This window comes from Pseudopipra pipra, chromosome 15 (genome assembly GCF_036250125.1).
Source record: "Pseudopipra pipra isolate bDixPip1 chromosome 15, bDixPip1.hap1, whole genome shotgun sequence".
In the NCBI taxonomy this organism is placed as follows: Eukaryota; Metazoa; Chordata; class Aves; order Passeriformes; family Pipridae; genus Pseudopipra; species Pseudopipra pipra.
In genome coordinates, this window is record NC_087563.1 from 2182695 (window position 1) to 2194910 (window position 12216).

The window sequence follows — 12216 nt, forward strand, 5'->3', positions numbered from 1 at the left end:
CTAACCCATGTTATGTTTGTTTATAACCTTCACACGCAGACCTTGTTCTAATTTACTTTATACACACGTTGCAGGGCCCGCAGGACAAGGATTGGTTTCCTGCTGCCGTGGCTTTATGAATAAATCCTTTTACAAAACAAAATCCCCCTGCAGAGCCACAGGTGGGTGATATGTTTTACTAAATCCCAGTGCCCCCTCTCCCAGGGGAGAGGGGCTCGTGCTTGCCTGGAGCCAAAATCAAGCTGCCACATCCCCTCGGCTGTTCCCCAGCCCATGGGGTGTCTCCTGGCTCACCACACACCTTGGAATTCTGTCTGACTCCGGTGTTTCCTCGCTGGCAGCACACTGGGAAGCTCCAGGGCTCTTTGGTGTGTCTCTGACCATGATCAGCCTTGATTCTCACAGACCAACCACTGCAAAGAGCAGCCCAAGGAGCTCCAAAGCCACCTGGAGAATCCCCCTCTCCCCTGGGGGCACAGGGAAGAAAGGTGGGATGGTTTTTTGGGGTTTTGTGTCTCTGTGGAGGAGCTGTGGGTGAGAGATGCAAAGCCACGTGTGGAGCAATGGACAGGTTAAGGCTGATCCTGATGGACTTCACTCCGGGGTGGCATCTGCTGTTGTTTATGCCAATGCACTGGCAAGGCTGAGAGCCACCATAAGGGACCTGGATGTGGAGATAAGCATCCCTTGGAGCTTCTGGCATCAGGGGAGGGGAGAAGAAGAGGGTCAGTCTGCTTCCAGTGTGCACAAGGTGCTCGAGCCCCCAGCCCTCCTGGCATTAAGTGCCCCACACGTGACTGTGGCACTGACAGCTCCAGCTAGACTGACTCAAAAGGGAATTTAGAGATGCAGGCAGAGCGTGGGGAATGCTGAGAGTTTCCTGTTGTTTTCCTTTGGGATCCTGGGGCTGGACAAGAGGAATTGCCTAAACACCAAGTGTGGGGACTTGTAGTGCACCTGGGCACAAGGGGGCAAATGGAACCATGGGGGCATCAGCCCCACAGCCCCACTCCAGGAGTGCCAAGGAGAGCTTGTGCCCTGCACAGCCCCTGCAGCCTTTTGTGATGTGAAAACTATGATGTCTTTCCTGCTGTGACCAAGGAAAGATCAAAGAACTGCCCCAAACCACATCCTTCCAGGATTCCAAACGAAACCAGGAAAAGAGTTGTCCCTGTCACTGTTGCTTTCAGGAGGGAGGGAGGCAGGGGACCAGTTTTTCTCTCCCTCCCTCACCTCTGCCCCATGTGCAGCAGATGCTCTGTCCGTGGTCTCCTCCCCTCAGGCACCTCGTGCTGCTCAGATCCAGGAGCCCTGCTCCAAAAAGCAGCACCTGCTGAGCGTGTGAGCCCACGCTGGGCAGAGCACTGGCTCTTGTCTTGCCTCACCAGCCACCCATGGTGAGCCCCGTGGGCAGTGGTGGACACAGCCAGGGCCATCAGAGGCCACGGGGGCCTCAGGATAGGGAGCCCAGCTGTGCCAAAAGCTGTGCCAGCTGCTGCTGCTCCCGGGTGACAGGAGAGCTGATGGCACTGGCAGCAGGTGACCTGCAGACACTCACAGGAGATGCAGCTCTGAAGGCTCCCATGGAGAAGCACATGAGCATGACCAGCCCTGCCACCTCCAGGGCTTCTCCTGCCTGAGGTGGGCAGTGATTCCCAGCAGGTTGGGGACAGCACATGGCTCCCAGTGCTGTGCTGGGCTCCTGCCTGCATTCCTTCTCCAGAGCTGCTGCCAGGCTGCTGCCACCAGCACTGTGCCAAGGCTGTCACAACACCTGTCCCCGTGGCATCTTGTCCCTGGCTCCAGCCCCTCAAGACATCTGTGGTCCTGGCAGAAAGGAAAGTCACCCAAGACCATCCCCTTGTGTTTGTGTGACTCCCCAGGTGGTCAGAGGGTCCCAATCCCGGGCTTGGACAGAGGCAGCTGTGGTGCTGCCATCCACATGGCATCTTGGAGAGTGGGGACCACCTCCCAGGGGTCAGAGGGAGTTTTCCCAGGTTTCCTGTCTCTAAGGCAGAACCATGTGTGCACTTCACATGGACAAGGATCCAGGGAGCAGGATTGGGATGGTTTAGTCCCCTCCAGTAGCAGGTCCCTGCCAGTTGTTCTCCCTCTGGTGGGATGAGGCACAAGATGCCTCCCCGTGCAGGACTGAGCTGCTGCTCGGAGCATAAACCCCCTTCCCAAAAGCTGAGCCCAGCAGAGCCCTGCAAGCTCTTGGTGCTACCCAGGCCTCCATCCATCCATCTCCTGGCACTCCCATCCCCGCAGTGCCTCTGGCAGAGCAGCAAGCTCCTGAATATTTTATGTGGTTATTAGTGACAACATAATCCACGTGAGGGGAGGCAGAAGTGCTGACCCAGGTGGTGGCACCAGGGCAGGGAGTGCTGACTCTGGCCTGGTGCAGGTGCTCCCACTGCCCAGGGCTGGTGGCTCTCCCTGGCATGTGCTGCTCGCCCATGGGCACTCACAGGCAGCCAGGCTCCTTGTTTCTCTCATTTATACATCCCTCCCCTCCCTTAATTTGTCACATATGGCATGGGAATGGTGTGTCCATGTGTCTTGGTGCAGAACATATGCTCTGCACATGATTAATAACATGTTAGCCACAAATATGCTGGTGAGGCACAGGAGTACCAGGGAGCACAAACATGAATGTGAACATGCAGAAACTATGCACCCAAAGCTTCCCTTCAGCCAGATTTTGTGAGCCTGCAGCCATCTGCACCCCAGCTGGGAGCAAGCACTCACATGCACAGTGGAGGATCCTGGCTGGCATTTTCCAGAGGAGAAAATTCAATATTGAAGACCTTTCTTCAGGTGCAAAACACTGCAGAGCTCAGGAATGCAGAAGGGCAGTGCTGTGCAGGTATTCGCTGTGCAAACAGCCTGGGAAAGCAGAGTGTGGGCTGGCAGGAGGGCACAGAGCCTGCACACACGTGTTCAGGGCATGTATTGGTGCTGTGGAGCTGCTCAGGGCCAGGGAGAAGCAGCATCAATACATGGGAAGGGCTGGCAGGGACAGCCACCTCTGAGCCACCTCTGAGCCACCTCTTTGGTGGGACTATCATAGAACCATAGAATGGCTTGGGTTGAAGGGACATTAAAGCTCATCTCTTTCCAATCCCTGTTGCTGCAGACAGCAGCAACCAGCCCAGGGTGCTCCAAGTCCTGTCCAACCTGGCCTTGGACACTTCCAGGGATCCAGGGCAGCCACAGCTTCTCTGGGCAACCTGGGCAACCCATCTAACCCTGCTCTCTGGCAGTTTGAAGCCATTCCCCCTTGTCTTGGCACTCCAGGCCCTTGGAAATAGCCTCTCTCCATCTTTCCTGTTGCTTCCCTCAGGCACTGGAAGGCCACAATAAGGTGACTCTGGAGCCTTCTCTTCTGCAGGCTGAACAATCCCAACTCTCCCAGCCTTTCCTCCCAGCAGAGCTGCTCCATCCCTCTGACCATCTTGGTGCCTCCTCTGGACTCTCTCCAGCAGCTCCATGTCCTCCCTGTGCTGTTCCCCAGGGCTGGAGCAGCTCTGCAGGGGGGTCTCAGCTGAGGGGCAGAGGGGCAGAATCCCCCCTGCCCTGCTGCCCACGCTGGGGGATCAGCCCAGGGCACGGGGGGTCTCTGGGCTGGGTCATGTCCAGCCTGTCCCCCACCAGCCCCCTCAAGTCCTTCTCCCCAAGGGTTTCTCCATCTGCTCATCCCCAGCCTGGGGATTCCCAGTGCAAACTGGTGGCAGTTGTGGAAGATCTAAGAACACGATGGAAGTCTGGCCAGGAATAGAACATGGGGAGCCTGAGGAGCTCGGCCCTTTGCAAATCTTGGTCCCCAGGGAGTGACTTGAACTGGACTCTTGGCTTATGGTGCAAACCAAGCTGCTGCTGGACCTGCTGCTCCCCCTCCTGTGGGTGCACTGGTGCCCATGCAGGGAGCTGGGTCAGGGCCTCTTGCTTTTTGTCCCAGATGGATCTTTCCAGCCTGGTTTCTTCCATGGCCACAGATCTGCCTGCTGCAGTCCCACTGCCAAAATGGCCCCAGAATGGGGTGGCAAAGGAGTGACAGCAGCACCCAGGTGCTCAGCGCAACCAGTAGCTGGGGTCAGATGGGAGAGGTGGGATGGGAAGCCAGGCTGAGATGGGAGAGGTGAACTGGGAGCCAGGCTGAGATAGGAGAGGTGAACTGGGAGCCAGGCTGAGGTGGGAGAGGTGAACTGGGAGCCAGGTTGAGGTGGGAGAGGTGAATTGGGAGCCGGGCTGAGGTGGGAAAGGCAGGATGTATTAACAGTCTCAAGAGCTTCAGCAATCCCTCCTGGTGGGCTGCAAGTGCTTTCAGAGGCAGACAGAGCTGCTGGAGAGGGGCACAGCTCCCTGCTGCCTGTTGGGGAGCAGAGGTACCTGGCAGTGCTGCCGAGCCTGGGATGCTGCAGAATGTCCCAGCTGAGGCCCAGACTGTGCTGCTGCTGCTGGTGCTGCTGAGGAAGCTGGTGCTGAGCAGGTTCATCTTTATGGAAATCACATTCCCTTCAGCTGGCTTCCAGGATAATCAGTATTAAAGGGAAACTATTTTCTAGTTCATTAGAGGAAAGCTGCGTCCCCGCGGCTGCTGCTGTCGGCACCTCCTTCTCCTTCAGGAGAAATGATCTCTGCCAGCACCAAACACGGAGACATTCACACTCCAAATGTCAAGTGGGGGAAGGGGGAGAGGAAAGGTCTGTGGCTCCAAGGGCAGCCCTTCCTCCTGCTCATCTTCCACCCTCCAGGGGGGTTTGAGTGAACTGTGGTTGTTCCCCTTGGGCTTCTCCACAGGCCCTCACCCCCGTGGGCTCTGGGGTCCTTCCCTCCATTCCTTGCTGTGGTTCCCCCAGCCTGAGGAGCCCTTGTGTTGTCCCTGGACTCTCTGCTGCTTGGCAGCACCCCCAAGAGTTGGGGTGTCCTCACAAATAACCACAGTGATGATTGTGCCAGTGCCTCTGCCAGAGCCTTTTCCTCTCAGCAGGATGCTCTGAAGTTATCTCAGGGTTAGAACTGTTCTCCTCATGTCCCAGACCAAAATCAGGTCAGGCTTGTATGGATTATACCTTCCCTGATCCCCCACAGTGCAGTGATCTCTTCACTGGTTTCTTTAGCCCATTTCTCCCTTGGGTTTTCCTTCGTTACAACACCCCTGGGCTCATCTCATCGCTTCTTTCTTTCTTTCTCACTCTCTCCCCATTTCTTCTCTGTGGTTTAGTCTCCATTTCCTCTGGGCAAAGATGCTGCTGTCCCACCCCAGCAGCCCAGCCAGCACAGGCTCAGCAGGGAGGTGTTGGGAGATCTCAGAGGATGTCCCCTTGTTGATATGCCTCGGTGTTGAGGTCTTCCCACTGCTCCAGAACAAGGTTCTGAGTTTTCCTGAAGCTCCAGGTTGTCCAGCTCCCAGTGCTCAGCATTAATCCAACTCCCAAGAAACACTAAGATGCTCCCAGAAGAAGTGATGCCTGTCTGACAAACCCAGAAATGAAGGTTTTTCCTGGCCTGGTGTCTTCATCCCTGTCCAGTCAAGCTGTCCCCCAGACACTGGTGTTGCTTGGGCCCTCTGCTGGGTTCTCTGCCTTGGAAATACTTCACTCTGGCTCCCAGGAAACATTCCCTGGGCACAAAAAGGATGTGGCATGAGGGGGCCTCAGCACTGCCCATGGCCTTTGGGGTTTCAGAGAGCCAGCTTGTCTGTCCACTTACCCATGACAGCTGGGAGTGACTGGGGGAGTGGACTGCCAGTAAGAGTACAAATATTTATATATATAATAACATGTATTATATATAAGATATATATAAGCCCCAGACATTTTCACCCTGGAGGTGGTGAGACAGGTTAATTTGTGGCTAGTAATGGATGAGAGAGGCCACCCCCAGACCAACTTCCAGAAGAGGATGGCAGAAGACCCTCCCTCAAGCAAGCTTTTGGTCAGCACCTTCTTGGCAAACAGCTCTTCCACCCTCCATGGAAAGAGGCCAAGAGCATCCCCAGGGTGCATGGGGAGGATAAGAGGATATCCAGCTGCCTTTCTTTTTGAGTGACTCCAGAACTGGGATTACAATGAAGAGGGACAGCACACATGGGAGCTCCTGGTGGGCAGGAGGTTGAGTTGGGACCTCTTCTGAAAGCTTTTGCTAGGCTGGAGTGCTGGAGATTCCATCAGGAGAGGGCAGGCTGGGCTTTCACTGCGTGGTGGATGGGGATGGCTTTGCATGTGCAGGGCAGAGTCACCTCCAGGGTGATGGGGCTGGATTTCCCAAGGATCCCAGCCCCAGCACTGAGTGCATAACCCCGGGCCCAGCCCCAGCACTTTGGAAAACAGCTGGGCTTGGTGCAGGCTGGGAAGCAGCCGGGCTGTGCTGGCCCTGCCGCTGCACCACAGCCCTCTGCCCATCCACCTGCACAGCCAAGGATCCCCTGGCACAGCCCGTGCCAGGCAGCCTGCAGGGAGCCCTGCTTCCCCAGCGTGGGCTTCCCCTGCCTGCCAGCCCCTCATCCTCCACACAGCCAGACCTGGGGACTCAGACATGGAGCAGAGTCCAAGCTCATCACCGGCAGAGAGGGCAGGGGCAGCGGGACACTGATGCAGAATTAATAGTGGTCTTTTGGAGGATGGTTTCATTCCATGCCCATTAGGAACAGCTGCCCTGGCAGTGCCTTCTGCCTGATTCAGAGACACTGAAGGGGGTTTGGTGTCCTTGTGGTGGGGTCCCAACAGGAAGAGGCAAGATGGTCCCTGAGCACGGAGCAGAGGAGCAGGATGGATGTGTGTGGAGTGCATTTGTCAGGCAATAATCACTGCAGGCACCAGGCATGGCTTTTCCTGCCTTGCTCTGCAAGAAGGAATCCTGGAGCTGTTGTCCACAGGAGGGTGGCAGTCACAGAGCCAGAGAATGTGCTGTGTTGGAAGGGCCCCACAGGGATCATCCAGCCCTGCTCAGACCCATCCACGAGAGCCACACCATGGGGCTGAGAGTATCACTCAAACTCTCTTTGAATTCTATCAAACTTGGTGACAAAAGTGAGATTGGAAAGAACTGCAATGAGTGTCCTAGCAAAAAAATATAACAGTTTTGAGGAAAGAAGTACCAAAAAACCCCACCCTTGGTAGCTCCTTCCTGGCAGCTCCAAGCATGGAGATGCACTGGCTGGTCCCTCCCAGGGAGCCAGAGAGCCCATGTAAATCTGCAGCCTTGCAGAGGGGTGCCAAGGCCTGGCCTTTCAGAGCTGTTGGCTGCTCTGGCTCATAGCTGTGCCTGGGGATTGCCTGGAGGAGAGGCCAAGGCTGACAGATGATCCCCTAATCAGGAGGATAAGCAGAGCCCAAAGTCCCTGCTCCCACCTCTGCCAGTTAATTGCTTTTGTTCCCAGCCCAACGGGGCAGAACCGGTTTTTGTGCTCTGGTGCCCTTTTTAAGCACTCAGAGGGAGTTTCCCAGAGGGGCTGTGCAGATGTTGATGAGCTCTGATGAACTGTCTCCCCAGCCTCCCAGGCACCAGGGGGGATCTCTCCACACATGGCAGGAGGAGGCTGGGAGGACACCTCAGTGCCTGGGTTTGGACCCTTTGCTCGTGCTCTCATGAAGAAAACTCTCCTGGCAATCAAGAAGAAGGCTTTTTTTAAGCTTCTCCCATCCTCAGACAAAGCCCAAAGGTGTTTTGGGACCTGTAATCTCAGGCAGGGGCAGTGTGTGTGCGTGGGAGGACGGGACAAACCTGCTGCAGTCTGAGCCCAGGGATGGAGCTGGTGTGACACTGCTGGAGCTGGCAGTGTGTTGTCACCTGCACACTGGTTGTCTGGACAGCCTGGGAGGGAATGGAGAGACAAAACCACCTCTGGGGTGGGACTGGACAAAAATGCTCTGGCCCATGTGGGATGCTCAGCCACGCCTGGTTTGTGGACCAGACTTATGGAATCAGGGAATTATTTGGGTTGGAAAAGACCTCCAGAATCACTGAGTCCACCCTGTGTCCCATCCCCACCTTGTCCCCCAGCCCAGAGCACTCAGTGCCACGGCCAGGCCTTCCTTGGACACCTCCAGGGGTGGGGACTCCAACACCTCCCTGGGCAGCCCCTGCCAATGTTTAAATTCCTCCTGATGTCCAACCTGAGCCTCCCCTGGCACAGCTGGAGGCCATTCCCTCTCCTCCTGTCCCTTGTTCCCTGGGAGCAGAGCCCGACCCCCCCCCCGGCTCCCCCCTCCTGTCAGGGGGTTGCAGAGCCAGAAGGTCCCCCCTGAGCCTCCTTTGCTCCAGGCTGAGCCCCTCCAGCTCCCTCAGCTGCTCCTGCTGCTCCAGCCCCTTCCCAGCTCCGTTCCCTTCCCTGCACACGCTCCAGCCCCTCAATGTCTCTCTTCCATGAGGGCCCAGAACTGGACACAGCCCTGGAGGGGCCTCAGCAGGGCCAGCACAGGGACAGTCACTGCCCTGGTCCTGCTGCCACACCATGGCTGGCACAGCCCAGGGGCCATTGGCCTCTTGCCCCCCTGGGCTCCCCTGGGCTCATGTCCAGCCCCTGGCACCAGCACCCCCAGGGCCTTTCCCAACGGGCACTTTCCAGCTGCTCTGCCCCAGCCTGGAGCTGCAGGGGTTGTTGTGACTCACTGTAGGACTCAGCATTTGGGCTTATTGAACCTCATCCTACTGGCCTTGGCCCATCAATCCAACTTGTCCAGATCCCTCTGCAGATCCTGCCTGTCCTCCAGCACTCAATCCATGCTCCTCACCGAAAAAGGACTGAGATCTGCTCCAGGGAAGCACTCACAGTGTTCCATCTCCTGTGTTCTTGTCCTCATTCCTCACCCATCAGCAGCCAGCAGTTAATTTGGTGACATCAGCGTGGCCCAGGTCTGCTGCAGCAGCACCTTCTTGAGTGATGGAGGGGTAGAAAGGAACAGAAGGAGTCTGGTGGTAGCCTGGCCTGGAGGAGCAGATCTATTTGGGCATAAACTCAGAATCACCTCTGTATAGATAACAGTGAAATACATTTCTCTGCAGACACCCCAGGGAAGAAGTGTGGATTTATGGGAGCTGTTTTGGAGCCAGCATTTTGGAAGTTCAGCCTCTGAAGTCTGAACTCTCCATCCAGAAAAGCAGGGCAGCAGTGAGTGTCCTGGCCTGCACAGCCTGTGGGATTTGGACACAGAAGGCAGCTTGAGAACAGCTGTAGTGGTGGTGATTGTTGACACCAAATGGGTCCAGAGGTAACTTGGAAGGTGGGAAGAAAGAGCAGTCTGAAACCCTCTGAGCAGTCAGAGATGAAATTCCCTGGAAACGTGATAAACAGCTGCAGGAGATCAAAAACAGGGGCCAAAAGAGTCCAAAAAGTAACTTCTGCACTGACAATAGTGGGGCTTGAAGTACTTGCTGGTTGAGCTCTCTTTAGTTCACTTGGGAAGAGGAGACTAATTTTGAAGTCCTATTGAAGAAATCTGAGGAGAGCTGCACTTGACATGAAAATGCTGCAGATGAGAGGGAGCACATGAAACAAGGTGAAACCATAAAGGAATTTGCAGCTCATCAAGGTCTGAAGAGCCAATTTTGTAATTATGGGTGCTGAAGCTTCAGTGAGAGACTGCAACCTGATTGTGATCCGGAACGAAAATCTTAGACAGAGATGACAGGAAGGCCCTGAGTGAACCCTCTACAAAGCAATTATCTGATGCTAATCCAAGGAAAACACTCAGTCTGCTCTGAAGGTTACAGAGGACTGGCAGGGTGGGCATGGCAGAGAATCCAAGGTGGCACCAGAGGAACAGTGAGGCAGAAATGTGTGCAGGGGTGGTGCTGGAGAGCAGCAGAATGATGCACAGGGCAGGGCTGGGCCTGGGATACAGAAAAGGTACAAGACCTGGGCACGTCCCCTCACTTGGCAAGTGTTTTCTTGCACGAGGAGTCAGCCTGGGGAGGTGGCACAGGGGCAGGAGTTGGCAGTAATTTGCAGGAGTGAAGGCCAGCAGCACTGAGGGTGCTGAGAACATCCATCTGAGGGGAATAAATAGGTATGTGCTGGATCCTGGTGCTCAAATCAACGTGGTGCCAAGGTTAAGGTGATCTGTAAGTAACAGGCAGCTCTCCAGCCCACCCAAACCCACACATCTACTTTCTCCATGCATGACTGTCCTCTGGATGAGCCCAAACCATGCCCTGTGCTATGGGAGAGGCTGCAAAGGCCTCTGCTCTGCCCCTGAGTGACGGCTGCCCAGAGATCTCCAATACAGCTTAATTTGATAATAACCCTGAGCCAGTTTAAATACTTCAATCATGCCACCTCTTAATCATCTTCCCTCAGAACAAAATAATCCCACTTTGGTTAATCTCTTCTCCTGTGGAAATCCTGTCACTCCTTTATTGTCTAAATGACTTTACACCGTGCTCTCTCCAACACAAAAATATCTGCCTTTGCATAAATCAGCAAAAACAGGACATTACTCCCAGTGTGGTCTCAGTGGCTTCATGGCATTTGTTTGTCACCTCAGTGAGCACCTTGTGAAGGGTCAACACCTCCACTGTATCCACGAGATCCCGTGGACCCAGAGCAATATTAATTTGTCCAGTTGTCTGCACGAATTCCTTCAGTGGTGCTCCCCCTGCACGAGTGTGAGGTGTCTCTCCTGCATCCTCAGTGCCCCAGGAATGTGGGCAGGATGTGCCATGGGGGCAGCCAGCTGGGATGTGGATGGCTGTAAATCATTTAGGGACCAGGTTCGTTGGTTTGGTTTGGTTTGGGGGTTTTTTGGAGATGCTGGGGTGTGATCAGAGACTGAGGGCAGGAGATCAGCAGTGTCTGGATGAGAGGACAGAACAGCGCAGGTGTAAAGAGGGAGAGGACTCCAAGGGTGCTGCAGAATGCAGTAAAATCACATGTTGTACAAGATCTTCCCATGAGGGACCAGCAAATCCTGGTTCTTCCCACTCTGCCCCACGAAATGCCTGATGCTGTCCCTTGGAGAGCTGCTCTCAGAGAAGCTGAGGCAGAAGATTTCAAATCAAGGCAACAGCAGAAGATTTTCAGGATGTCCTGACTCCACTTAAAATATTTTTTCTGCAGCTGTGACAGACAATAATGCAATTATAAATTTAATACAACTATAAATTTAAAAAAAAAATCAATATGAGGTTTTTACTCATTTGCTTTATCACCAGGATAGAGCGTTTGAGGAAGAGCAGCAAATGCCTCACCAAAAATTCCTGTGAGCAGACACAGGTGGTGTTCCATCAAAATCCAGACAAGGTTTTTGCCTGGAGAAGGGGTAGAGGTGAATCCACCCCTAGGAAATCTGTTCCTGTGAAGCCAGTACCAGCTTTGCAGAACTAAAATGTTTGGGTTTTTTTAGGACATTTTAAAAGGTGATGAGGGTGGTGTTCACTGCTCCACTGCCACACAAGCAATAAACAGAGAGAAGCAGCTCCTGGTTGTTTGTTGCATTTAGTTTCCCAGTTCCTCGTGCCTAAATGAAACAAATGCAACGTGTCCGTATTTAACACGATTTGTGGAGGCACTGAAGGGAAAGAGGCTGATATTTAGGTGTGAAATACTGTCTCCAGCAGCATGAGGTGGTGATTGAGCAGCACTCAGGCCCCAGGACCTGTGGTGCAGCTGATGCCTCCCATCACAGCCCCCTGCATGGGGTGGACAATTCTTTTCCCCAGCCTCTGCCTTGTCGTTGTCATTATCAGACAGGTTTTTGTTCCACCGGTGCAATGAGGCCAAGCTTGAGCTCAAATAATGAATAGATACCTTTCAGTTGTGTTCATTGATTTGGGAGAGACAGCATTTCATAGCCCTGATTGATCTCCTGAATAACCATAGGCACTGCAAGCTGGGCAGGGAGGCTTTGATTCCGTGTCTGCTTGGAGATTTATTCTCCTGACAGGCTGGAGTGGGACTGAATTGTGTACCTGGCTCTGACCATACACACCCTCAAGAGTCCTGAAGTGAAAACCATCCATTTGCCTCGTTAAATCCGTGACCTCAGCGAGGTGGGGGCACAGCTGGGTTTTTCCAGGAGGGGAAGGGGTGCCTCTCCCTGGGTACCACCACCAGGAGTGATGGATCCCTGCTTTTCTGGCCAAGGAGTTCTCCAGTGAGGATTCATTCTCAGTGAGGGGAGTTCAATTAAAACATCACACCAATAATAGCTTGATGCTAACGCTGATGGGGTTGTCAGACAACTGGGCAACTCAGAGCAAAGCCTGGAGCAC